This window comes from Balaenoptera acutorostrata, chromosome 1 (genome assembly GCF_949987535.1).
Source record: "Balaenoptera acutorostrata chromosome 1, mBalAcu1.1, whole genome shotgun sequence".
NCBI classification, from domain to species: Eukaryota; Metazoa; Chordata; class Mammalia; order Artiodactyla; family Balaenopteridae; genus Balaenoptera; species Balaenoptera acutorostrata.
In genome coordinates, this window is record NC_080064.1 from 28,986,686 (window position 1) to 29,011,670 (window position 24,985).

Consider the following 24,985-nt stretch of genomic DNA (forward strand, 5'->3'; position numbering starts at 1 on the left):
CTCTACAAGCCAGAAGGGAGTGGCATGATATACTTAAAGTGATGAAAGGGAAGAACCTACAACCAAGATTACTTTACCCGGTAAGGATCTCATTCAGATTTGATGGAGAAATCAATAGATTTACAGTGCCTAGAGCCCGTGCTCTGCAACAAGAGAAACCACTGCAATGAGAAACCCAGGCACCGCAACAAAGAGTAGCCCCGGTCGCCACAACTAGAGAAAGCCCATGCACAGCAACCAAGACCCAATGTAGCCAAAAAATAAATAAAATAAATTTTAAAAAAAGATTTACAGACGAGCAAAAGCTAAGAGAATTCAGCACCACCAAACCAGCTCTACAACAAATGCTAAAGGAACTTCTCTAAGTGGGAAACACAAGAGAAGAAAAGGACCTACAAAAACAAACACAAAACAATTAAGAAAATGGTCATAGGAACATACATATCAATAATTACCTTAAACATGAATGGATTAAATGTTCCAACCAAAAGACACAGGCTTGCTGAATGGATACAAAAACAAGACCCATCTATATGCTGTCTACAAGAGACCCACTTCAGACCTAGGGACACATACAGACTGAAAGTGAGGGGATGGAAAAAGATATTCCATGCAAATGAAATCAAAAGAAAGCTGGAGTAGCTATACTCATATCAGATAAAATAGACTTTAAAATAAAGAATGTTACAAGAGACAAGGAAGGACACTACATAATGATCCAGGGATCAATCCAAGAAGAAGATATAACAATTATAAATATATATGCACCCCACATAGGAGCACCTCAATACATAAGGCAACTGCTAACAGCTATAAAAGAGGAAATTGACAGTAACACAATAATAGTGGGGGACTTTAACACCTCACTTACACCAATGGACAGATCATCCAAATTGAAAATAAATAAGGAAACAGAAGCTTTAAATGACACAATAGACCAGATAGATTTAATTGATATTTATAGGATATTCCATCCAAAAACAGCAGATTACACTTTCTTCTCAAGTGCACACGGAACATTCTCCAGGATAGATCACATCTTGGGTCACAAATCAAGCCTCAGTAAATTTAAGAAAATTGAAATCATATCAAGCATCTTTTCTGACCACAACGCTATGAGATTAGAAATGAACTACAGGGGGGAAAAAAACGTAAAAAACACAAACACATGGAGGCTAAACAATACGTTACTAAACAACCAAGAGATCACTGAAGAAATCAAAGAGGAAATCAAAAAATACCTAGAGACAAATGACCATAAAAACACGATGATCCAAAACCTATGGGATGCAGCAAAAGCAGTTCTAAGAGGGAAGTTTATAGCTATACAAGCCTACCTCAAGAAACAAGAAAAATCTCAAATAAACAATCTAACCTTACACCTAAAGGAACTAGAGAAAGAAGAACAAACAAAACCCAAAGTTAGCAGAAGGAAAGAAATCATAAAGATCAGAGCAGAAATAAATGAAATAGAAACAAAGAAAACAATAGCAAAGATCAATAAAACTAAAGGCTGGCTCTTTGAGAAGATAAACAAAATTGATAAACCATTAGCCAGACTCATCAAGAAAAAGAGGGAGAGGACTCAAATCAATAAAATTAGAAATGAAAATGGAGAAGTTACAACAGACACTGCAGAAATACAAAGCATCCTAAGAGACTACTACAAGCAACTCTATGCCAACAAAATGGACAACCTGGAAGAAATGGACAAATTCTTAGAAAGGTATAACCTTCCAAGACTGAACCAGGAAGAAATAGAAAATGTGAGCAGACCAATCACAAGTAATGAAATTGAAACTGTGATTAAAAAGCTTCCAACAGGGGCTTCCCTGGTGGTGCAGTGGTTGAGAATCTGCCTGCTAATGCAGGGGACACGGGTTCGAGCCCTGGTCTGGGAAGATCCCACATGCCGTGGAACACTGGGCCCGTGAGCCACAACTGCTGAGCCTGCGCATCTGGAGCCTGTGCCCCGCAACGGGAGGGGCCGTGATAGTGAGAGGCCCGCGCACCGCGATGAAGAGTGGCCCCCTCACCACAATGAAGAGTGGCCCCCGCTTGCCACAACTAGAAAAAGCCCTCGCACGAAACGAAGACCCAACACAGCTAAAAAAAAATTAAAAGAATTAAAAAAAAAAAAAAAAAAAGCTTCCAACAAAAAAAAGTCCAGGACCAGACGGCTTCACAGGTGAATTCTATCAGACATTTAGAGAAGAGCCAGCACCCATCCTTCTCAAACTCTTCCAAAAAATTGCAGAGGAAGGAACACTCCCAAACTCATTCTATGAGGCCACCATCACCCTGATACCAAAACCAAAGATACTACAAAAAAAGAACATTACAGACCAATATCACTGATGAACATAGATGCAAAAATCCTCAACAAAATACGAGCAAACAGAATCCAACAACACATTAAACGTATCATACACCACGATCAAGTGGGATTTATCCCAGGGGTGCAAGGATTCTTCAATATATGCAAATCAATCAATGTGATACACCATATTAACAAATTGAAGAATAAAAACGATATGATCCTCTCGGCCTTAGCGCCATCTTCGGAGAAACCTCCGCGCCATGAGAACGAAGTGGAGGAAGAAGCGAATGCGCAGGCTGAAGCGCAAAAGAAGAAAGATGAGGCAGAGGTCCAAGTAAACTTGTACACCCATGGAAGCCACAGGAGCAGAAACAAGGGAAGACAGAGGACAGGGACGCTGGTACAAATTGTTGGACTGCTTGCCTACTGTCTAGAACTTGTCTCAGTGGATCTGGAACATCGATGGCCATTCTGATCGCCTCGACCGCCTTTGAGAGACCCACCTTACTCGTATCAGAATGGTCCCTTTTGGTCCTTTGCCCTGGACCTTTGACATACTGGACTAGTTCTATTCTCAGTTGTGGCTGAATGTAACATGTAACAATAAATCATCTCTTTTGCTGTCTTAGCTGAAGAAAAAAATAAAAATAAAAATAAAAAAATAAAAAAAAAACGATATGATCATCCCAATAGATGCAGAAAAAACTTTTGACAAAATTCAACACCCATTTATGATAAAAACTCTCCAGAAAGTGGGCACAGAGGGAACCTATCTCAACATAATAGAGGCCATATACGACAAACCCACAGCAAACATCATTCTCAATGGTGAAAAACTGAAAGCATTTCCTCTAAGATCAGGAACGAGACAAGGATGTCCACTCTCACCACTATTATTCAACATAGTTTTGAAAGTCCTAGCCATGGCAATCAGAGAAGAAAAAGAAATAAAAGGAATACAAATTGGAAAAGAAGAAGTAAAACTGTCACTGTTTGCAGATGACATGATACTATACATAGAGAATCCTAAAAATGCCACCAGAAAACTACTAGAGCTCATCAATGAATTTGGTAAAGTTGCAGGATACAAAATTAATGCACAGAAATCTCTCGCATTCCTATACACTAATGATGAAAAATCTGAAAGAGAAATTAAGGAAACACTCCCATTTACCACTGCAAGAAAAAGAATAAAATACCTAGGAATAAACCTACCTAGGGAGACAAAAGACTTGTACGCAGAAAACTATAAGACACTGATGAAACAAATTAAAGATGATACCAACAGATGGAGAGATACACCATGTTCTTGGGTTGGAAGAATCAATATTGTGAAAATGACTATACTACCCAAAGCAATCTACAGATTCAATGCAATCCCTATCAAATTACCAATGGCATTTTTTATGGAACTAGAACAAAAAGTCTTAAAATTTGTATGGAGACACAAAAGACCCCGAATAGCCAAAGCAGTCTTGAGGGGAATAAACAGAGCTGGAGGAATCAGACTCCCTGACTTCAGACTATACTACAAAGCTACAGTAATCAAGACAATATGGTACTGGCACCAAAACAGAAACATAGATCAATGGAACAAGATAGAAAGCCCAGAGATTAACCCACGCACCTATGGTCAACTAATCTATGACAAAGGAGGCAAGGATATACAATGGAGAAAAGACAGTTTCTTCAATAAGTTGTGCTGAGAAAACTGGACAGCTACATGTAAAAGAATGAAATTAGAACACTCCCTAACACCATACAGAAAAATAAACTCAGAATGGATTAGAGACCTAAATGTAAGACCGGACACTATAAAACTCTTAGAGGAAAACATAGGAAGAACACTCTTTGACATAAATCACAGCAAGATTTTTTTTGATCCACCTCCTAGAGTGATGGAAATAAAAACAAAGATAAACAAATGGGACCTAATGAAACTTCAAAGCTTTTGCACAGCAAAGGAAACCATAAACAAGACGAAAAGACAACCCTCAGAATGGGAGAAAATATTTGCAAACGAATCAATGGACAAAGGTTTAATCTCCAAAATATATAAACAGCTCATTCAGCTCAATATTAAAGAAACAAACAACCCAATCCTAAAATGGGCAGAGGACTTAAATAGACATTTCTCCAAAGAAGACATACAGTTGGCCAAGAAGCACATGAAAAGCTGCTCAACATCACTAATTATTAGAGAAATGCAAATCAAAACTACAATGAGATATCACCTCACACCAGTTAGAATGGGCATCATCAGAAAATCTACAAACGACAAATGCTGGAGAGCGTATGGAGAAAAGGGAACCCTCTTGCACTGTTGGTGGGAATGTAAATTGATACAGCCACTATGGAGAACAGTATGGATGTTCCTTAAAAAACTAAAAATAGAATTACCATATGATCCAGCAATCCCACTACTGGGCATATACCCAGAGAAAACCATAATTCAAAAGGACACATGCACCCCAATGTTCATTGCAGCACTATTTCCAATATCCAGGTCATGGAAGCAACCTAAATGCCCATCGACAGACGAATGGATAAAGAAGATGTTGTACATATATACAATGGAATATTACTCAGCCATAAAAAGGAATGAAATTGAGTCATTTGTTGAGACAAGGATGAATCTAGAGACTGTCATACAGAGTGAAGTAAGTCAGAAAGAGAAAAACAAATATCGTATATTAACACATGTATGTGGAACCTAGAAAAATGGTACAGATGAACCGGTTTGCAGGGCAGAAGTTGAGACACAGATGTAGAGAACAAATGTACGGACACCAAGGGGGGAAAGCCACGGGGGGGTGGGGATAGTGGTGTGCTGAATTGGGCGATTGGGATTGACATGTATACACTGATGTGTATAAAATTGATGACTAATAAGAAGCTGCTGTATAAAAAATTAAATTAAATTAAATTTTTTAAAAAAAAGCTTTCCTTCTTCTTCCTATGGGTAGGAGCTTTGCTAAACCATGATGAGCTTTGGGAATAGAGAAAGAAGTGTTTTGTATCTTTGGTAGTGAGTTTAGGGGTTAAAGTGGCTTCTGTTGTCCTGCAGTCTGAGCTGTGGCCATGGCCCTCAAAGCTCACCTTCTTCCTCTTGCCTCCTCTTCCCTCTCCAGACCTCTCCTCCAAGCAGTGGGGGCAGTGTCAGTGGCTACACCAAGTCTGTGCCACTGGTCCAGAGGCTGTGTCCTTTCACTCCTTCCCTTTTACCAGAGCTTCCATGTGCATTCTGAGAGATTCAATTCATATTCGCAGAGAGCTTAAGCCAGAGTGGCAGTGGAAACAGATGGGTCTCTGGCTAGAAGCAGTTGATCTTTGCCTCAAAAAAAATTCCTGATTAGCTTTTTTTTTCTTATTTATTTATTTATTTTTTAATTTATGGCTGTGTTGGGTCTTCGTTGCTGCGCAGGCTTTCTCTAGTTGCGGCGAGCAGGGGCTACTCTTTGTTGTGGTGTGTGGGCTTCTCATTGAGGTGGCTTCTCTTGTTGCGGAGCACAGGCTCTAGGCGTGCGGGCTTCAGCAGTTGCAGCACGCAGACTCACTAGTTGTGGCTCACAGGCTCCAGAGCGCAGGCTCAGTAGTTGTGGCACACGGGTTCAGTTGCTCTGCGGCATGTGGGATCTTCCCTGACCAGGGCTCGAACCCATGTCCCCTGCATTGGCAGGCAGATTCTTAACCACTGCGCCACCAGGGAAGCCCCCTGATTAGCTATTATTGACAATAACTAAAATGTGAAAGCAAGCCAAGTGTCCACTGATGGATGAATGAATAAACAAAATGTGTATATACATATTGGAATATTATTCAGCCTTAAAAAGGAATGCTACAACAGGGAACCTTGAGGACATTATGCTAACTGAAATAAGCTGGTCACAAAAAGACAAAAACTGTATGATTCCATGTATATGAAGTACCTAGATTAGTCAAATTCATAAAGACAGAAAGTACAATGGTGGTTGCCAGGGGCTGGGGGAATGGGGAGTTATTGCTTAATGAGTAATTGAACAGTTTACAAAATGAAAAAGTTCTGGAGGTGGATCATAGTGATGGTTGCACAATATAAATGTACTTAATACCACTTAACTGTACACTTAAAAGTGGTTAAGATGGTAAATTTTATGTTATATATTTTTTAACCACAATAAAATAATTGGAAAGAGAAAAGATCCTGATTATTTTCTAAGAGACAGCTTCCATCTGACAGTCCTTACAGAGCATTCCACTGGAGTGAAATGTGCCATCTCTTGTACATTGCCTGATATGATTATTATGAAGGAAACAGCTTTTCACAAGGACTGCAGCTGCAGGGAGCTCTCTGAGGGTCGGTGCTCATGTCCTGGAGCACCTCTGAAACACACAGGTGCATAGATGCACTCCCACTCGCAGACAACAGGGCACAGCTCTGTGTATAGCAGTGGCACTGCCCTGTCCCATGTTGTATGCACCAGGGCAGAAATCCAGTCCCTCTGGAATCTCCTCTGTCCTTCCCAGACCCTTCATCTTGGAGACCCGTGAAGCTAAGGCTGATTGGGCTGGAAATTTCCAGGAGGCGCGGCTAGGTGGGAGAATGGCCAAGGAGAGAAAGACAATGAGGAGGTCATGTCACTTGGGTCTGCCTCCATCCTGCTGCAGATTGCCCCAGGGCTTAGGATCTCAGCCCCCCACTTTTTTTCTGTCTAGAGCTGTATCGTCCAATATGGGAGCAACTAAGCCTGTGTGGCTATTGAGCACCTGAAATACAATTATTCCGAATTGAAATGGGCTGTAAGTGTAAAATACATACCAGAATTTAAAGACAATGCAAGAAAAGGTAAAATATCTCATGAAAAAATATTTTATATTAATTATATGCTGAATGATAGCCTTTGGGTCAAATAAAATATATTACTAAAATTAATTCCATCTGTTTATTTTTACTTTATTTAATTACATTTGTGGTTTGCATTACATTGCTATTGGAAGCACTAGTCTGCAGCCTGTCCTGATCCCAGACTGCTTGGCTGGGCCCTGATCACCCACTTGAATCTTATTCCTTTCCGCACAAATGGGACCCTTGTCACTGCTGGGATCCCTTGTTGAATGGAATAATAAATGGAATAATGTACCCACCTGATATGACATCACCTCCTACCTGGACTCCTTCCCACTGTTCCTTCTGGTTTGGGGGCCAGAGCACTCCCCCCCCTCCTCCCCAGTATCTATTCTGTTTGAAGTCCCAGCAGATGCAGGGTTGCTGGACTAGACACAGGTCCAGAACTCTCCAGGAAGCCCCCTATAGGCTGGACCCACCTATTTGCTAGGGTAAGGGCAGGTGGCCAGAAAAGCCACGTCTTTTTCTTATTTTTCCTCCTTCCCTCTTATTTGCTCTCTCCTCCTCTTTTTTAAAAGTCTAATTCTGAGCAGCCGGCTCTGTTCAGCCTGACTGGTTTGCTATGGCTTATAATCTGCGCCAGGATTAATTAGCTAATTACTGACAAACATCCGCTGGCAAGATTCTGCTCCAGCTTGTCAGCTTGAAGTGTTTAATTATTTTAATCATTTACTTTCATCTTCAAAATTTATGCTGCCTAGAGAGTTGCAGGGCATCATTTAATTATGATTTGCAGTTTCTGCTGGGCTACGTTCTGTCCCTGGGGATAGGGGATATTATTTTTTTTTTACTAGTCTTCCACCAAGGCCTGAACACCTTCTACCCCAGAGCCTGGAGTCATGCTCCATGGATGGGTGGTGAGGAGGGAACCCAGATCATCTCTGGACACCACCCCTTCTGTATCCCCAGAACACATGCATGGGAGCATAATGTAAATTTGCATTTTGTAAGTTGCTATTGTGTGTTGGACACCATGTTAGTCATTTCTTCTTCTTCTTTTTTTTTAATTTATTTATTTTTGGCTGCGTTGGGTCTTCGTTGCTGCGCGCGGGCTTTCTCTAGTTGCGGCCAGCGGGGCCTGCTCTTTCACTGCGGTGCGCAGGCTTCTCATTGCAGTGGCTTCTCTTGTTGCAGAGCACGGGCTCTAGGCGCGAGGGATTCAGTAGTTGCAGCACACGGGCTCAGTTGCTGTGGCTCACGGGCTCTAGAGCACAGCCTCAGTAGTTGTGGTGCATGGGCTTAGTTGCTCCGCAGCATGTGGGATCTTCCCGGACCAGGGCTCAAACCCGTGTCCCCTACATTGGCAGGCAGATTCTTAACCACTGCACCACCAGGGAAGTCCCTAGTCATTTCTATTATTTCACATTTGTGAGCATTTGTGAGCACAGAGAGTATGGAAACGGCCTGAGAGCTGGGCAGAGAGGCCTGGGGTGATCAGTGGTGAGAAGAAAAGTAAGGAATGGGTTTATTTACTTGTTTGCCTATGGCCTAATTTAATTACAGTAAAGTGAGACTATCTTAAATGTAGAACTCGGGTATACATATGTGTACACCCCCCACCAGATCAAGGTAGCCTAGAGACTCCCTCATGCCCCCCGCCAAAATCAATACCTCCCAAAGGTAAGCACTTCTGACTCCTTTCACCATAGATTTGTTTTTTTTAGTCTTTCACTTTCATATAAACGGAATTATATGGTATATCCTCTTTTATGTGTGACTCTTTTCACTCAACGTTTTGACTGTGAAAGGAAAGGTTCTTTAATATAAATCATCTTCCCTGACCAAGGTTTTGGTTTGGGTCCAGCTAGGAGATTCAACCCAAGTCCTTAGAGACTTTGCCTCTGACTCCTTGCTTACTAGCATGGTCCTGAAATCAGTTTGGATGTGACTTTTCTCCCCCATTCCCTCTCCTTCTCTACTTCTTCTTCTTTCCTCTCTTCCTCCTCCTCTCTTTTCTCTCCCCACTGGCAATAGACATGTCTATCACCATGTTGTACTAGGAAGTCATTTCTGAGCTTTAGTTCTTGCCATTCTGGATGCAAAGGATGCAAAGGTGTTTCCTAAAGACACACGGTGTTCAGAGCGGGATTGAGAAGGGCAAAAGATTGTCCCCTGTTATAGGTTGGATTCTGTCCTCCAAAAGAGGGATGTTGAAGTGCTAGCCCCAGTATGTCAGAATGTGACCTTGTCTGGAAATAAGGTCTTCACAGAGGTAACCAAGTTAGAAGGAGATCATTAGGGTGGGTCCTAATTCGGTATGACAGGTGTCCTTATAAAAGGGGGAAATTTGGACACAGACACACTCAGGGAGAATGCCATGTGAAGATGAAAGCAGAGATGGGGTGATATTTCAAGCCAAGGAATATCAAAGATTGCCAGCAAAGCATCAGAAGCTGGGAAAGAGGCATGGAACAGATTCTCCCTCACAGTGCTCAGAAGAAACAATCCTGCCTATACCTTGATCACAGACTTCTAGCCTCCAGGACTCTGAGACCATAAATTTCAGTTGTAGAAGCCAGTTAGTCTGTGGTACTTTGTTAAGGTAGCCCTAGCGGACTAATCTACCCCCAAAGGGAGCTCTGATCATTTTTTTCTAAATTTGTGTCATGGGACCAACAGCAACCTCTGCAGAATCCTCTGTGCTGGAGCCACCAAACGTTAACTCAGCCCCAGGATGGGAGTGACTGAGGCGACAGCTCAGAGCTGGGAGACTGAGGAGAGGAGAAAGATCAATTTAATGAGCTCAGCAACGCCATTAATGAGGCACCAGGCAACATCCAGGGGGCTTCTGTGAAGGCTTACACCAGGGCAGGACAAGCTGAAGGATGCCATGAGCCAGGCCATGCCGGGTTCTGATGTGATGTGATCTGTCCTCTTGATGCCTTCCTTCCACAGGGCCCAGGATGGAGATGGGAGTGGACACAGAAAGTCCAGATGCACTGGGACTCCCATCCCATTCTCTGGATTTGGGGCCTGGCCCTGTGCATGACATCACACTCTCTAATACATCTCATACCTGAGTCCACCCTCATACACACCTGCACGCAACCGTGCCAGGCTTGGCAAAGGCAACTCTGCTCTATATGTGTTTCCCTCCTCCCACTCCCACCCACCTTTGAAGTTCCATCTGGAACAGTTTGCTTCATAGGAATGTGACTGCGTATCTTGCTAGCCTGTCTGGCAAATGCATAGGGAGCTTCCTGCCCAAATCCTACACCTTCTTCTTCTTTTTTTTTTTTAATCTATTTATTTTATTTATTTATTTTTGGCTGTGTTGGGTCTTCGTTGCTGTGCAAGGGCTTTCTCTAATTGCAGCTAGTGGGGGCTACTCTTCGTTGTGGTGCACCAGCTTCTCACTGCGGTGGCTTCTTTTCTTGCGGAGCGCAGGCTCTAGGCATGCAAGCTTCAGTAGTTGCAGCACGTGGGCTCAGTAGTTGTGGAGCACGGGCTTAGTTGCTCCGCGCATGTGGGATCTTTCCGGACCAGGGCTCGAACCCATGTCCCCTGCATTGGCGGGCGGATTCTCAACCACTGTGCCGCCAGGGAAGCCCTACACCTTCTTTCCCTGCTATTTCATACTAGAAACCCCCCCCCCACACCATCTTCTACCCCTAAGGTCAGAGCCAGGTCTCACTGCTTTCTGCCAGAGCCAAAGACTATGCCCAACAAGCTCCCTCCTCACCTACAGCTAAGGGCTCCCCCTATTCTGTCCCTGGAGATCTGGGTGGGGTCTGAGTCCCTGTCTCAGGCTGTGTCTCCTGTAACTAAATCTAGCTTATGATGATTTTCACGATGAGGGGGCGTGGGACAGACCCCCACCATGAGCTATCTTAGAATCTCAGTCACTGGTGAGCCTGAGGCCTGTGCCTGGGGGCCTTATAATGAAGTAAGCAGTGAGGAGAGAAGCAGGATGGGACCTGAGTTCTAGCCCTGGTTCTGCCTTTAGGGGAAGCCACTTCCCTTCTAAGTCTCAGATGATTTCTAAGTCTCACCTGAGAAATTAGGACAATAATCTCTACTATATAGAATTATGCAGATTAAATAAGTATATAAAATATAAGTTGCATGTGGTATACACATACAGTAGAATATTATTCAGCCTTAAGAAGGAAGGACATTTTGACACATGTTGCAACATGAATGACCCTTAGGGATATTATGCTAAGTGAAATAAGTCAGTTATATGAGGTACCTAGAGTAGTCAAATCCATAGAGACAGGATGTAGGATGGTGGTTGTCAGGGGCTGAGAGGAGGGGGGAATGGGGAGTTATTGTTTAATAGGTACAGAGGTTTTTATGCAAGATGAAAAGAGTTCTGGGGCTTCCCTGGTGGCGCAGTGGTTAAGAATCTGCCTGCCAATGCAGGGGACACAGGTTTGAGCCCTGGTCTGGGAAGATCCCACATGCGGCAGAGCAACTAAGCCCATGCACCACAACTACTGAGCCTGGGCTCTAGGACCCATGAGCCACAACTACTAAGCCCACGTGCCACAACTACTGAAGTCTGCGCACCTAGAGCCCATGCTCCACAACAAGAGAAGCCACCACAACGAGAAGGCCACATACCACAATGAAGAGTAGCTCCCGCTCGCTGCAACTAGAGAAAGCACATGTGCAGCAACAAAGACCCAACACAACCAAAAATAAAAATAAATAAAATAAATAAATTTATAAAAATAAAAAAAGAGTCCTGGAGCTGGATGGTGGTGATGGTTACATGACAATGTGAATATGAGAAAGGGGAGTGGAGTCCAATAGGAACAGGAAAAAAGTGTCCAGATTGTAAGTGAGACATCTGGGCAGCAGACAGACTAGTGAGTTGGAAGAACATGACTTGGACATAGATGAGATTTATAGATAAAAGGAGAAACAAATTGGAGCCTACCCCAATATTTGAAGGGTGGGTGGAGGAAGTGGAGCACAGGACCAAGAATGAGGTCTCACAAAGGAGGAAGAGGATGAGCATAGAGCATTGTCATAGAAGCTAAGGGAGGAGAGGGTCTCAGGAGAAACACAAGCATCTGCAGTGTCAGATGTTTCAGACAGGTGGTGAGAAAGCCCATCAGGATGGATATTTGTACTTGCTGGCAACTCTATCAAGAGTGGTGGGGCAGAAGTCAGGTAGCCAGGTGTGGAAGAGAGAATGGAAGGGGAGGAAGTGTATCCATTGACCGCAACTATTCTTGCAAGAATTTTGGTAGCAAAGGGAAGGGGGGGATTTGAAATGATGGCTTGAGGATAGATAAGCCTGTTTGTAATGGAGAAAACCTAGGCAAGTTTATAGGCTAAAGAAGAGGCAGTAGATCAGGAGAAGGTGAAGATACAGATTGAAGGCACAGAAGAGTAAAGGGTTGACCTAGGGCCAGATATGTCCAGGCTTCCTACAAGCATCCCCTGCTCACCCTGTGTGTGCAGTGAGAGAATCCAGACCAACCCAGGCTCCACCTGTGCTGACAAGAGGGTACCCCTTTGCTCTTTGACAAGGACAGATGTGGGTGTGTCGAGACTATGAAGGGGTGTGCTTGTGTCCATGGCTACAACGTCCACACTGAGACTGACCACATACACCCTCCCTCCCACACCCTGCCTCACATATACCCTTTCCAACACACTACTGGTACATAGTAGACATAACTAATTTACGTGGGATTTTTGTTGAATATTCTATCTTATGGTCTTCACAAGGTTGTGAGGATCAAGTGAAAAGCATATCTAGAGCTTCCCTGGTGGTGCAGTGGTTGGGAATCTGCCTGCCAATGCAGGGGACACGGGTCGAGCCCTGGTCTGGGAAGATCCCACATGCCGCGGAGCGACTAAGCCCGTGAGCCACAACTACTGAGCCTGCGCATCTGGAGCCTGTGCTCCGCAACAGGAGAGGCCGCGACGGTGAGAGGCCCGCGCACCGCGATGAAGAGTGGCCCCCGCTCGCCGCAACTGGAGAAAGCCCTCGCACAGAAACGAAGACCCAACACAGCCAAAATAAATAAATAAATAAATAAATATAAATGAATAAATAAATAATTTTTTTAAAATAGTATATCTTTAAAAAAAAGCATATCTAAGTGCTCTGTAAAACTATGAATAATACAAATATTAGGAATTATTATTATTGAGAAACAAGCTTCACACACGTAAGCCCATGAACACACACTGAGGTTCTCATACATCAACCTTGCACACACAGACTCACAAGCTCATACTGTTTGGCTAGGGCATGTATGCTCACATGGATCCATGAATCCACTAAGACACGCTCACACACTCCCCTGTAGGCCTACACAAATATGTTTGGGCTCATTCACACAGTCCACCACATTGCCCTACAGACTCACACACACCCAAGTTCATAAGCACCCTCTCACAGACAAGCACACTCATATATGCCCACTTAGGTTCACATATGTGCACGCGCGCACACACACACTCACATACACACACACTGGAAGAATGAGAATCTTCCAGCCCGAAGAGGGCTTAGTTAACTCGACATCCATGAGCCAAAGGAGGACTTCTCAGTAAATGATTTCACCAACCTGCTGCTTTGCTCCAAGACATCAGTATCAGCAGAGAATCAATCTGTCTGGGGCCAAGGCAGGGAGGCAGAAAGAGAGGAACGGGTTTGGAAGAACAGACCTCTCCCCTCTCCCTCCTTGTCTGTCTCTCTCCAGATGCCCACGGCACCTCCCCCCATGTCCCTGAGCAAAATCTGGGGATCCTCTGAGCCACAGTTCCTGTCTTTGGAGAGCCCTCAGCCCTCAGCCCAATGCCACACTCATCAAAAACATCTCATAGGACATCTGCACAAACTCAGCTGCCCCAAGCCCCTTTCTCCTTTCCTGGCTTCACTGCTGCGTGCCCCACAGGTGGGCAGTGCGCAGATGGGTCCCCACTGGGGTGATGCAAACACTGAGATCGGGAAGAGGAAGAACTTTATCCAGGGAACATGTGTTTGTTGTGCTGTCATCAGGGCCTCAGCCTTGCACATGGCCTTTCACAAGCCCCAGTCAGTTACCAGCCATTCTCCGTAACAGCTGCTTCAAACCCTCTTGTCAAGCCCACATCTCACCACCTCCTGGCTTCACTCTCAGGACATCATTCTCTTGAATGATGAGAGAGAACATCACCTCTTTCTTTACAGAGAACATAAATAGATTAGGGACCATCAGAAGCAAAACTTTTAACTTCCTGAACCCCTTCCAGTAGAAACCCAGACACATTCGTTCTCATCCTTATCTCCTCCCCTCTCAGCAATGTCCACAGCTAATTGCTTACTGTTGCTCTGTATCCCACTCCCACCTCTTCTAGAAACTTTCTCCATCAACTATCCCCCTGTCTCCTGTATCTTCAGTCTCTTTCTCTTTATTAGATCTTTCCCTTCACATATAAATATGCTTACCATCTCTTCCATCTTAAGAAATAAGTTATTCTTCTATACAGCATTTCACTATCTGTCACTCTGTCTCTCTCCTTCCGTTCATTGACAATATTCTTGAGTTGTCTCCACTCACTTCTCCTCTTCTTACTACACTCTTTCTTTTCCCAAATCACTGCTGTCTCCTGCACAAGATCCCATCCCCTTTCCACCCACATACAACTGCCCCTCCAAGGGTACCAACCATCTCGTTTGAGTTAGACCCAGTGTCCACTTCCCAGTCTCTATAGTTGGGACCTCTTGGCGACATGGGATATTGTTGACCATTCCCTAATTCTTGAGACTCTCTCCCCGCTGGCTGTTTTCTCTCTTGGCAAGTATTGACTCTTTCTCATCTTCTTCTTACCTCTCTGACCACCCATTATTGGCCTCTTCTTCCTCTACCTTATTCTTAAACTTCCCATATCCGATCAATATTAATTCTGTAGCTTCTACCTTCTAAAGATTTCTAAAAGAAGTCCACTTCTCTTCTTCACAACTGAGACTCTCAGCTTTAACCTGAAGTCAAACGACACCTCCCTAACTGGGTTCCCTGGACACCCTCTTGCCTTTTCTAACTTATGTTTGCGGGATCTCAGTTCCCTGACCAGGGATTGAACCTGGGCCATGACAGTGAAAGCCCGAAATCCTAACTGCTAAGCCACCAGGGAACTCCCTAAGTGATCCTTTTAAAGTGCAAATCTGGGACTTCCCTGGTGGCGCAGTGGTTAAGAATCCGCCTGCTAATGCAGGAGACACGGGTTTGAGCCCTGGCCTGGGAAGATCCCACATGCCACGGAGCAACTAAGCCCGTGTGCCACAACTACTGAGCCTGTGCTCTAGAGCCCGTGAGCCACAACTACTGAGCCCGTGTGCTGCAACTACTGAAACCTGTGCGCCTAGAGCCCGTGCTCTGCAAGCCCCTGCTTGCCGCAACTAGAGAAAGCCTGCGCACAACAACGAAGACCCAACTCAGCCAATAAATTAATAAATAAATAAATTTATTTTTAAAATAAATAAATAAAGTGCAAATCTGACTGTATCTTTTGCTGCATAAAATCTTTCGTTTGCCCATAGGATAAAACCCAAACTCTGAGAGAGTGCTTAAGGAGACCCTCTGTTCTCAGACCCCACCTTCCTCTGTACCTCATCTATCACACCTACCCCTTTGCCTTCTACATGCCTTCTCTGTTCAGCTGAACCGTTTTCAGCTCCTCAAATACAGCAGGATTTGGGCTTTTAAACACTTCTCGGCATTTAAACATGGTATTATCTCTGCCTAGAACACCCTCCCCTACCCTCGCTTCCCCTCTGTACCTACGTATTGTCCTTCTGGGCTCAATTCAGCCGCCAACTCCTCCTTAAAGCCATGCCTCCCATCCATCCATTTATTCACTTGTCCATTTATTCAGTGAGGGTAGCCACTTGTAAACTTTAAGAGCCTCAAGAAGAATGCTCAGTCCACCCATGGATCCTCTAGCGAAGTGAGGAAAGTGGAGGAAGAGGACTGTAGAGTCCTAATAATTTGACGGGAGTCAAAGCTACTGAGAAAACAAGGGTTCACTGAACATAGAATGATAATACTACCTAGAAAAATAGAAAGCCAATAAGGAGAGCTATGGGATCCCTCCTGTGTATGTTTTAGTTAAAGGTTCTCCTCTGGCTGTAATGAACTTACAAAGGGCGTAGAGAATCCTACACTGACCAGGAAAGCAGATTTAATAACAAGTCATAGTTATTGGGCACTACAGGTACTAGACGAAGCGTGTAATGTACATTATCTAACAATCCTTGGGACAAGATAAGTATTACTATTCTCATTTTGCAGAGGAGGAAAGTAAGATTTAGAAGGTTAAGTGGTTTGCACAAATTCTCACAGTGAATTAGTGGCAGAGTCAAAGTTCAAATGTAAAGTCTCTCTGAACCCAAAGCCAAGTTCCTGACCTTGACATTCTTCTGCCTGTGATTACTTACCGGGGTGGGTTTGGAGGGAGGTTCAAATATGCCAAGGAGATGGGGAGTCCATCGGTAGTTCCCACACTTAATGTCCCCATGGCACCCATCCTGTGTGTGTTGACGGTTTGACAACTTACACAGCTGCTGGTTTGCTTGGAGGAGATCTCTGTTAATTAAAATAGCACAAAGGGAGAGCAGCACACAAACCATGTCAGCGGGTAATTAATGCAAAGGAGGGCCCAGGCACACAGAAATACTCAGCCTTTGCCTGCCAGAGCCCATCTTCACTAGTATCTCCCAGCCTAAAGTTGCCACTTTGTCCCTCTGGCCATGAGCTGCTGCTTGCTTGCCTACCTCCATGGATGGGGAAGGGAGGACCTGTCCTCTGGGGACAGAACCTGGGCTACTACTCTTACTGGACTCTGACCCCTCAACCTCCTCTTAACTGTCCATGTCTCCCAGGAGATCCAGAAGGGCAGGATGAGCCAGAGATAAGCCATCCATGGCCCAGGGCTTTGGGGCATCATTTCTGAGGAAGTGTTAGTCTCTACCTGCCCCTGCCCCATCAAGAAGATCACTGCCTTATCTCCCAGAGCAGGGATCCTGAGTCAGCCTGCTTCTGTATACAGTGTATTGGGATGAACTGAACCCATCTTCTTCACTGCCTCTGCCAGAGTTTGTGCTTGCTTCCCTACGGGACCTACAGGCTGGTCCTGAGTCTCACTGCTCTGCTGGGGTCCTGACCTCCTTCCTGTCTCTTCTCTCATTTCATTATCACCATATCCCCAGCAGGTACACTGGGGATGTGTACACTTCACAGCAATGAAGACCCAACACAGCCAAATAACTAAATAAATACATAAATAAATTAATTTCAAAAAATCCACCTTCCAATGTAGGGGGGCACGGGTTCAGTCCCTGGTGGGAGAACTAAGATCCCACATGCCACGGGGCAACTAAGCCTGCTCACCGCAACTACTGAGTCCCTGCACTCTGGAGCCCACACGCTGCTACCAGAGAGAAGCCCTTACGCTGAAACTAGAGAAGCCCACGCGCCACAGCTAAGACCTGACACTGCCAAATAGATAAATAAATAATTTTTTTAAAAAAGTCTTTTGAAACATCAGTTTATAGATGATAGTTGAAAGCATTTGTGTGGATATGATTGCTCAAGTAGAATCAGAAAAAAAAAAAAGACAGAATTCGAAGGAGCAACAATATTTAAGAAGTAAATAGAAGAGCAGTCTGTCAAGAGGTGAAAAGTTTTTTTTGATATTTGGAAACATTTTTAAAGTTATTGCTCTTGCATCCTACACCTCCTTTCTGGATTTAATGTCTTTCTTGCTGACATATATCCTTTAATAATTATTTTAGAAAGATTGTCTTTGTCTTCATGTGACTGAAATAACTTTATTTTGCTCTCACCTTGCTGTGACAGGTCAGTGAGGTATAGAACTCTAAGTAGACAGTTGTTTTCTTTCAGCACTTTGATATTATTCCACTGCCTTCCAGCATCTATTATTGCTGTTGAGAAGTCTACTGTTGGTCAGATAGCCATTCCTTCCCACCCCCCACCCCCGGCCACGCAGGCGGCTTGTGGGATCTCAGCTCCCCGACCAGGGATTGAACCTAGGGCACAGCACTGAAAGTGCCGAATCCTAACCACTAGACCACCAGGGAACTCCCATGATTGCCATTCCTTCTTATATAATATATGTATCTTCTCTTTTTGGTAGCTTTTAAGATTTTCCATTTTTTCTTAATGGTCTCTAGTTTCACTGCGATGTACTGGGTATGACTCTGTATTCATTTATCCTGCTTGAGACACAATGTTTAATTTCAATCTGAGAATTCATGACATTCAACCAATTCTAGAGAATTATTAGCCATTATCTCTCCTAATGTCTTTCCTTCATTCTCTCTGTTCTCTCCTCCTGGAGTTCCTATTAGATGTATTTTGAAGCTTACCATCCTATTATCTGATTCTCTTAACATTTTTCTCCAGATCTTTATCTTTTTGTGATAAATCCTGGTTTTTTCCCACTGATCTATATATTAGAATTCAACAATTCTCTCTTGAGTTATGTCTAGTCAACTGTTTGACTCACTATTGAATTATTTTTTTCAAAGACTACAATTTCGATTTTTAGAATTTATTTCAAATTCACTGTTAATTTTTTTTTTTTTTTTTTTTTTTTTTTTTGGCTGCGTTGGGTCTTTGTTGCCGCACACGGGCTTTTTCTAGTTGTGGCGAGCGGGGGTCACTCTTCGTTGTGGTGCGTGGGCTTCTCATTGTGGTGGCTTGTCTTGTTGTGGAGCACGGGCTCTAGGAGCGCGGGCCTCAGCAGTTGTAGCACGCAGGCTCAGTAGTTGTGGCTTGCGGGCTCTAGAGCACAGGCTCGGTAGTTGTGACACATGGGCTTAGTTGCTCTGCGGCATGTGGGATCGTCTTGGACCAGGGTTTGAACCCGTGACCCCTGCATTGGCCGGCAGATTCTTAACCACTGCACCACCAGGGAAGCCCCCACTGTTAATTTTTTATAATGTTGTATATATGCCTCAAATATTTTCTTTCTCTCTTTGAACACTTAAAAATCCTATTAGATTATTGTATTACCTCTGCTTCGCAGACTATCTCTTATGATATTTGATTTCCTTTACTTGCTTTGTAATTTTTATTTATGACATCTTCTGGGAAATTTTCTCCCATGGGAGTCTATAAACACCCTGGGTTGTGCAGTAGGTTGTGGATTACCTATGACCAAGGTGGTTCATTGGATCTGGATCAATTTTTTTTCTTGGGCTGGGGCTATTTTGAGGTTAGGTTTTCTGTATCAGGAAGGTAACGCAGAATTGTAGTCCTCTACTCACATATTGCTCAGGCCAGGGGTTCAGAGTTCTCAGGGTTGACATGAATACCTCACCTAAGCTGGACTAAGTGGCCCATTTCCATTTCTGTCCATATCTCCCAGGCAATGGGCAGGTAGAGAGTTTGTAAGTCCAAATTAACAGACCGTACAGCCCTTTCCTGCCTCCAGCTTTATGCAGAGGGCCCAATTCTCGCCTATGGTCTTGCCTCCTGCCCCAGCATGTAGTGTTGTAAGCCCAGCCCCAAAGCTTAGATCTCAACATCTTCATGGGCAACAGAGTTTTGGCTCCAACTCACCCCTGAAGTAATTGTAGTGTTGTTTTGGTATTTGAAATTTTGCCTTTGTTGCTTTCAAGCTCAGCTATACACTCTTTATAATTGGAAGGAAAAAAAAACTAAAAGCTTCTGCCTCACATTTCTATGTTTTTGGAGCAAAATTCCAACTCAGTCTGACATCTTAAGCAGAAATGCTAGGAAGAAACTATTACAAAGGTATGGTAAGAACATGGAGACAATGATGTCCCAGAAGACAATAGATAAAAAGGTTTCAAGAAAGGGAATCAAATGTATCATATTGAATATTGCATTGTGGACAAGTGAAATAAGGACTGAATGAAAACCATTAAATCGAAGACATGAAGGTCATTGATTACCCTGGTGAGAACCATTTCATGGAGTAGTGGGAGACAAAAGCCTAATTAATTGTAGTGATCTAAAAAGTGAAAGGGAAGCAATAGAGAGAGGGAGATAAGAGGTTCTTCTGAAGTGGGACTTCGCAGAGAGAAGACTGGGCTGGTGGCAATGGGACGAGGGGGAGCAGGAAGGTGTTTTGGGGCTGAGGGAAGGAAACAGTGGAGGCAGAAGATACAGGAAAGAGAAGAAGCCCACAAAGGCTAGAGAAGGCAGGGGTCAAATCCAAAGTTGTTGGTGGCCTTTCCCAGAAGGAGAAATCAGGATCCAGAGGGAAAGAAGGATGGGGAGAGCACAAAGATCATTTGATGGGGGGACCGGGGGGGGGGGTCGAGGGGTTGGGCAAAGTGGGAGCTTGGCCCTGGTTGATGGAATGAGGAGGAGCAGCATGGGTAGGGGCTTAGGGAAGGAGAGTGGGGAAGGTCTGAACATGTGGAATGGTGTGGGAATAGGAGAGGGAGCATCCCTGAGCGCCCCTCAAGAGCACCTTCCCACAATCCTCAGTGGGCAGCCTAGTGTGGATAATAGTCAAGCAGGTGTTGCAGGAAGCCAAGGGTGAGGGAATTTGGGTGCTAGTGAGAAGGTAGAACCAGTACAGGTGGGGCTGGGTGGCATAAGGGTTCAGAAAGAGAGAGAGAGAGAGACAGGGGGGATGGTACAAACCATCCCTGGGCAGAGAATGGAAGCAAGAGAGGGAGTATTGGATGAAAGTTAAAGTTCCCAAAAGTAGAGCTTGGAAATTTTTTCTTATATGTAAATTGTTTTGCAAGTCTACTTGACTGGGGTTTGATCAGTAAATGAAGAATGAATGAATGAATGAAAAATAATAGATCAAAGGAGAACACCGAGAGAGAGAAGTGGGGAAGAGAGACAAGCAGGTGGGCAGGTGGCTGAGAGAGTAGGTGAGTATAAAATAGCTGGACAGACAGACCAACTCTTTTCTCCCTAAACTTGATCTTTCTAGACCCAGTTATATTCTCTGCATTTCTCTTCTGTTTCCTTCCTCTGTCTACCCCTATTCTCTAGGAGCTCAGAGCCAAGGCTGGAGTGGGGCTGGGAAGTTATTTTGTGAAGGGCTGGTTCTGAGGGCTGGCACTGGGGTGGGAGGGAGCAGCTTCAGGGATGCTGGAGTGTGGTAGGCAGCTGAGGCACAGAGGGAGAGGGGGAGGGGAGGCAGAGGTGCCCTAGGCATGGAAGCTGCAGAGGTGTCAGAGACAGAGACTTAATGATGAGCCCGAGGTCCACCTGCACAGATGAGCAGGGCTGGGAGGTGGAAGCTGGAAAAGGGACACATTCATTTTTCAGTGCACGTCTCTCTCCTTACACACCACACACACACACACACACACACACACACACACACATCTTTAATAAAGAGCCAGAGGCTTACTCTGTTCTGGCTATCACTCCATTTTCGCAAAGGACCCTCTGGGAAAGAGGCTGCAAAAAGGGGCCAAGAGGGTCTTGGGGAAGGAATGGAGCTGCTTTCTCCCCTGGGCTTTGCCTGTCTATGCACCTGTCTGGGAGAGACCCAGCCAGTCAGGTCTCTGGTGAGCTGGGATTGCGGCAGGGGAGGGTTAGAGCACCCAGAGCAAGGCCAGGAGGCTGACCGGGTGCTCAGCTCAGGAGCAGGTACTTGGCCAGAACCCTAAGCCTCTGGAGCCCCAGCTCAGGCCCTCAGAAGAGGCCTAACTGCAGCCTGGAAAGCTCCTCAGTGCCCCTCCCCAACCCTAACACACTAGCGTCACGGGAACCCAGGACACCCACTGAACACAGGGCCATTAGCTTTTGTTCTGGGTCCTCTTTCTCTGACCCTGGAATTGGGACAGTGGGGGCAGGGCTGAGCTAAACCACTGCACAAGGGAGGGGCTCAGTTGCCTCTAAGGTCAGGTTCTCAGGACCCCAATTCCGACCATCACAGCCCACAGTCATTCACATCTGTTCTGGAAGAGCGACTAATCTATGGGAGTTGTATAAACACCATCCTAACAACCAAGGGTGTCACACCCAGTTCCTGGCCCTAGGGATAAAGACTTTCCCTCTGCTGTCACCTGCTTGAGGAGGGGTCCAGCAAATACACATCTGCTCACACATAAGCTGGAGACTCCCTGATGTAACTACCTGTGCCTTAGAGGCTATATTCAAATAACAATAATCCCAGCCCCTATCCTGGGTGACCACAGAAGTCCATCCCCTCGCTCTTGTATTTCTGAGCTTTCTGGGAAGTGTTTACATGTTCCTCTAACTCATTGCTGGCCACTCAGGGAGCTAAGTATGGTTGTGAGATTGTGGACTGTACAACTCTATGTACCATTCACATAGACTATGATGATCATATAACCATCTTTGTACTTCTTCCCATCACCACTGGTCGTCAAGTCCACTGACACCAGTTCAGGTTCTTCTCTCTCTCTCTCTCTCTTTTTTTTTTTTTTTCCAGAAGGCACTGATTACCCAAGGCAAAGAGGTGAATCCTTCCAAAATCAGAATTTGAGTTTTTGTAACACCTGATTCAAGCTATCCATGCTCATTACTTGTAGACTTTTTTCTTTGGTAGTGGGTATAAGCTAATTATTTTGTTGGTCACCAACCACAAGTAATTCATTTTTCAATTATGACTTATAAAGCGCTACATCACCTATAGAGTTTCTTGGTCCCTAAGCTCAGATGGCTGGTGTAACTTGTGTGCTACTTGCTTGCAAATTGTGATGATGCTGAGTGTGGATTGCGTGAGGTCACTTAGGTCTGATTGGTCCAGGCAAGTCAGGGATGGATGCACTCACAAGCGTGGAGCTTGTGGCAATCACTTTTTTGGTTTGTTTTTATGTGTGTGGTAAAATACACATAACATAAAATTTACCTTCTTCATCATTTTTTTTATCTTAATCATTTTTAAGTGTACAGTTCTGTGGCATTAAGTACATTCACATTGTTGTGTAACTAAAACCACCATTCATCTCTAGAACTCTCTTTTCATCTTGCAAAACTGAAACCCCTTACCCACTACACAGTAACTCCCCATTCCTCCTGCTCCTTGGCCCCGGCCAACCACGGTTCTACTTTCTGTCTTTCTGAATTTGACTATCCTACATTATCTAAGTGGAATCATATTTGCCCTTTAGTGACTGGTTTATTTCACTTAGCATAATGTCCTCTAGTTTCCTCCGTGTTTTTGCATGTATCAAAATTTCCTTATTCTTTAATGCTGAATTATATTCCATTGTACGTATAGACCACATTTTGTTTATCCATTCACCCACTGATGGACACTTACGTTGCTTCCACCTTTTGGCTACTGTGAGTAATGCTGCTATGAATGTCTTTGAGTTCTTGCTTTCAATTCTTTTGGGCACTTACCCAGAGGCAAAATTTTCTGGATAGTATGCTAATTCTATGTATATTTTTTTGAGGAATTGCCATACCATTTTCCACAGCAGCTGCACCATTTTATATTCCCATTAGCAATATACAGAGACTCCAATTCCTACACATCTTCACCAACATTTGTTCTTTTCTGGTTTTGTTTTCCAAATTCTGATGAGGTCAGCCTCTGCTGGCTGTAGGGCCTAGTGCAGGGAAAGGTAGGACAATCAGTAGCCTGGAGAGACTTTTGGAACAGGCTTCATATTTATGAAGAGCCTAAATTTTGTACTTTTAGTTCCAATGAGATTATATATAGGTTTGGGGTTTTTTTGGTATCACTATTAAAATAATTAATTTATTAATGGAAGCATTTAAATTATATCACATTTTGGGAGTTTCCTGGTGGCCTACTGGTTAGGATTCTGGGCTTTCACTGCCATGGCCCAGGTTCAATCCCTGGTCGGGGAAATGAGATCCCGCAAGCCTCGTTGCACGGCCAAAATAAATAAATAAAATAAACCTTTGGAAAAAAACAATAAATTATATCACATTTAAAGCACACTGCTTTGGTATTAGACATTTTTTAATGTACCCCGGACCCTCATAGAAACAAAAGTGGCCTGGGCTCAGTCAGCCTCGGAGAGGCCCTGATTGGTGGCCCTTTAGAAAACACTAGTCTCGAGCTTCCCTGGTGGCGCAGTGGTTAAGAATCTACCTGCCAATGCAGGGGACACGGGTTCGAGCCCTGGTCCAGGAAGATCCCACATGCTGCCGGTGCGCTCCGCAACAAGAGAAGCCACCGCAATGAGAAGCCCGCGCACGGCAATGTAGTAGCCCCTGCTCTCTGCAACTAGAGAAAGCCCACTTGCAACAACGAAGACCCAACACAGCCAAAAATAAATTAATTAATTAATTAAAAAGAAAAAAAGAAAACACTAGTCTCAACTTATGTTGTCATGCCTCTGTTCCCTTTTCTGTGTATTCCTCCTTTTCCACCCCCTCCATGTAGGCCTTTATTCGCTCAGATGCAGCCTCTGCTCTCTGGCCCCTCATCTCCCATCATCTTGCCCACTGCCCCACGTCCACCTTGATACAACGAACAGTCCCCAAATCTTCATCTCTCAAACAAACTTTTCTCCCAAGCCCAGACATGTGCTTCCAACTGTCTAAAGTTGGTTCCCTGAAAATAGAATCTGAGGCGGAGCTCTGCAAGCAGGAAGTTTACTGGGGAGGGCTCTTGGGGTCAACATCAGTGGGGAAGGGGAGGAAGTAGAATTGGGCAGATGAAAGAACCTAATGGTCAAAACAAAAGCCACAATCAATCCTAAAATGAGTTCTGGAATGTGGTCCTGCCTTGAGCAAGGGTGCCTGGCCTTTGTATCCCCACGTTGGTCAGTCGTTGATGTTGGCTGCCTGGGAAGGCAGTGTGACCTTGGGCCAGGTGACTCTCTTAGCGGAGGACAAATACAGAGAGGGACTCAGCTGAGAGCT

At 44.4% G+C, this 24,985-nt stretch overlaps 1 pseudogene; it reads left to right on the top strand.

The window, feature by feature from the left end:
• Nucleotides 1-2,534: 2,534 nt before the first annotated feature.
• The window catches only part of LOC103007388 (solute carrier family 28 member 3-like), a 38,540-nt pseudogene continuing 16,089 nt past the window's right edge, over nt 2,535-24,985 (top strand).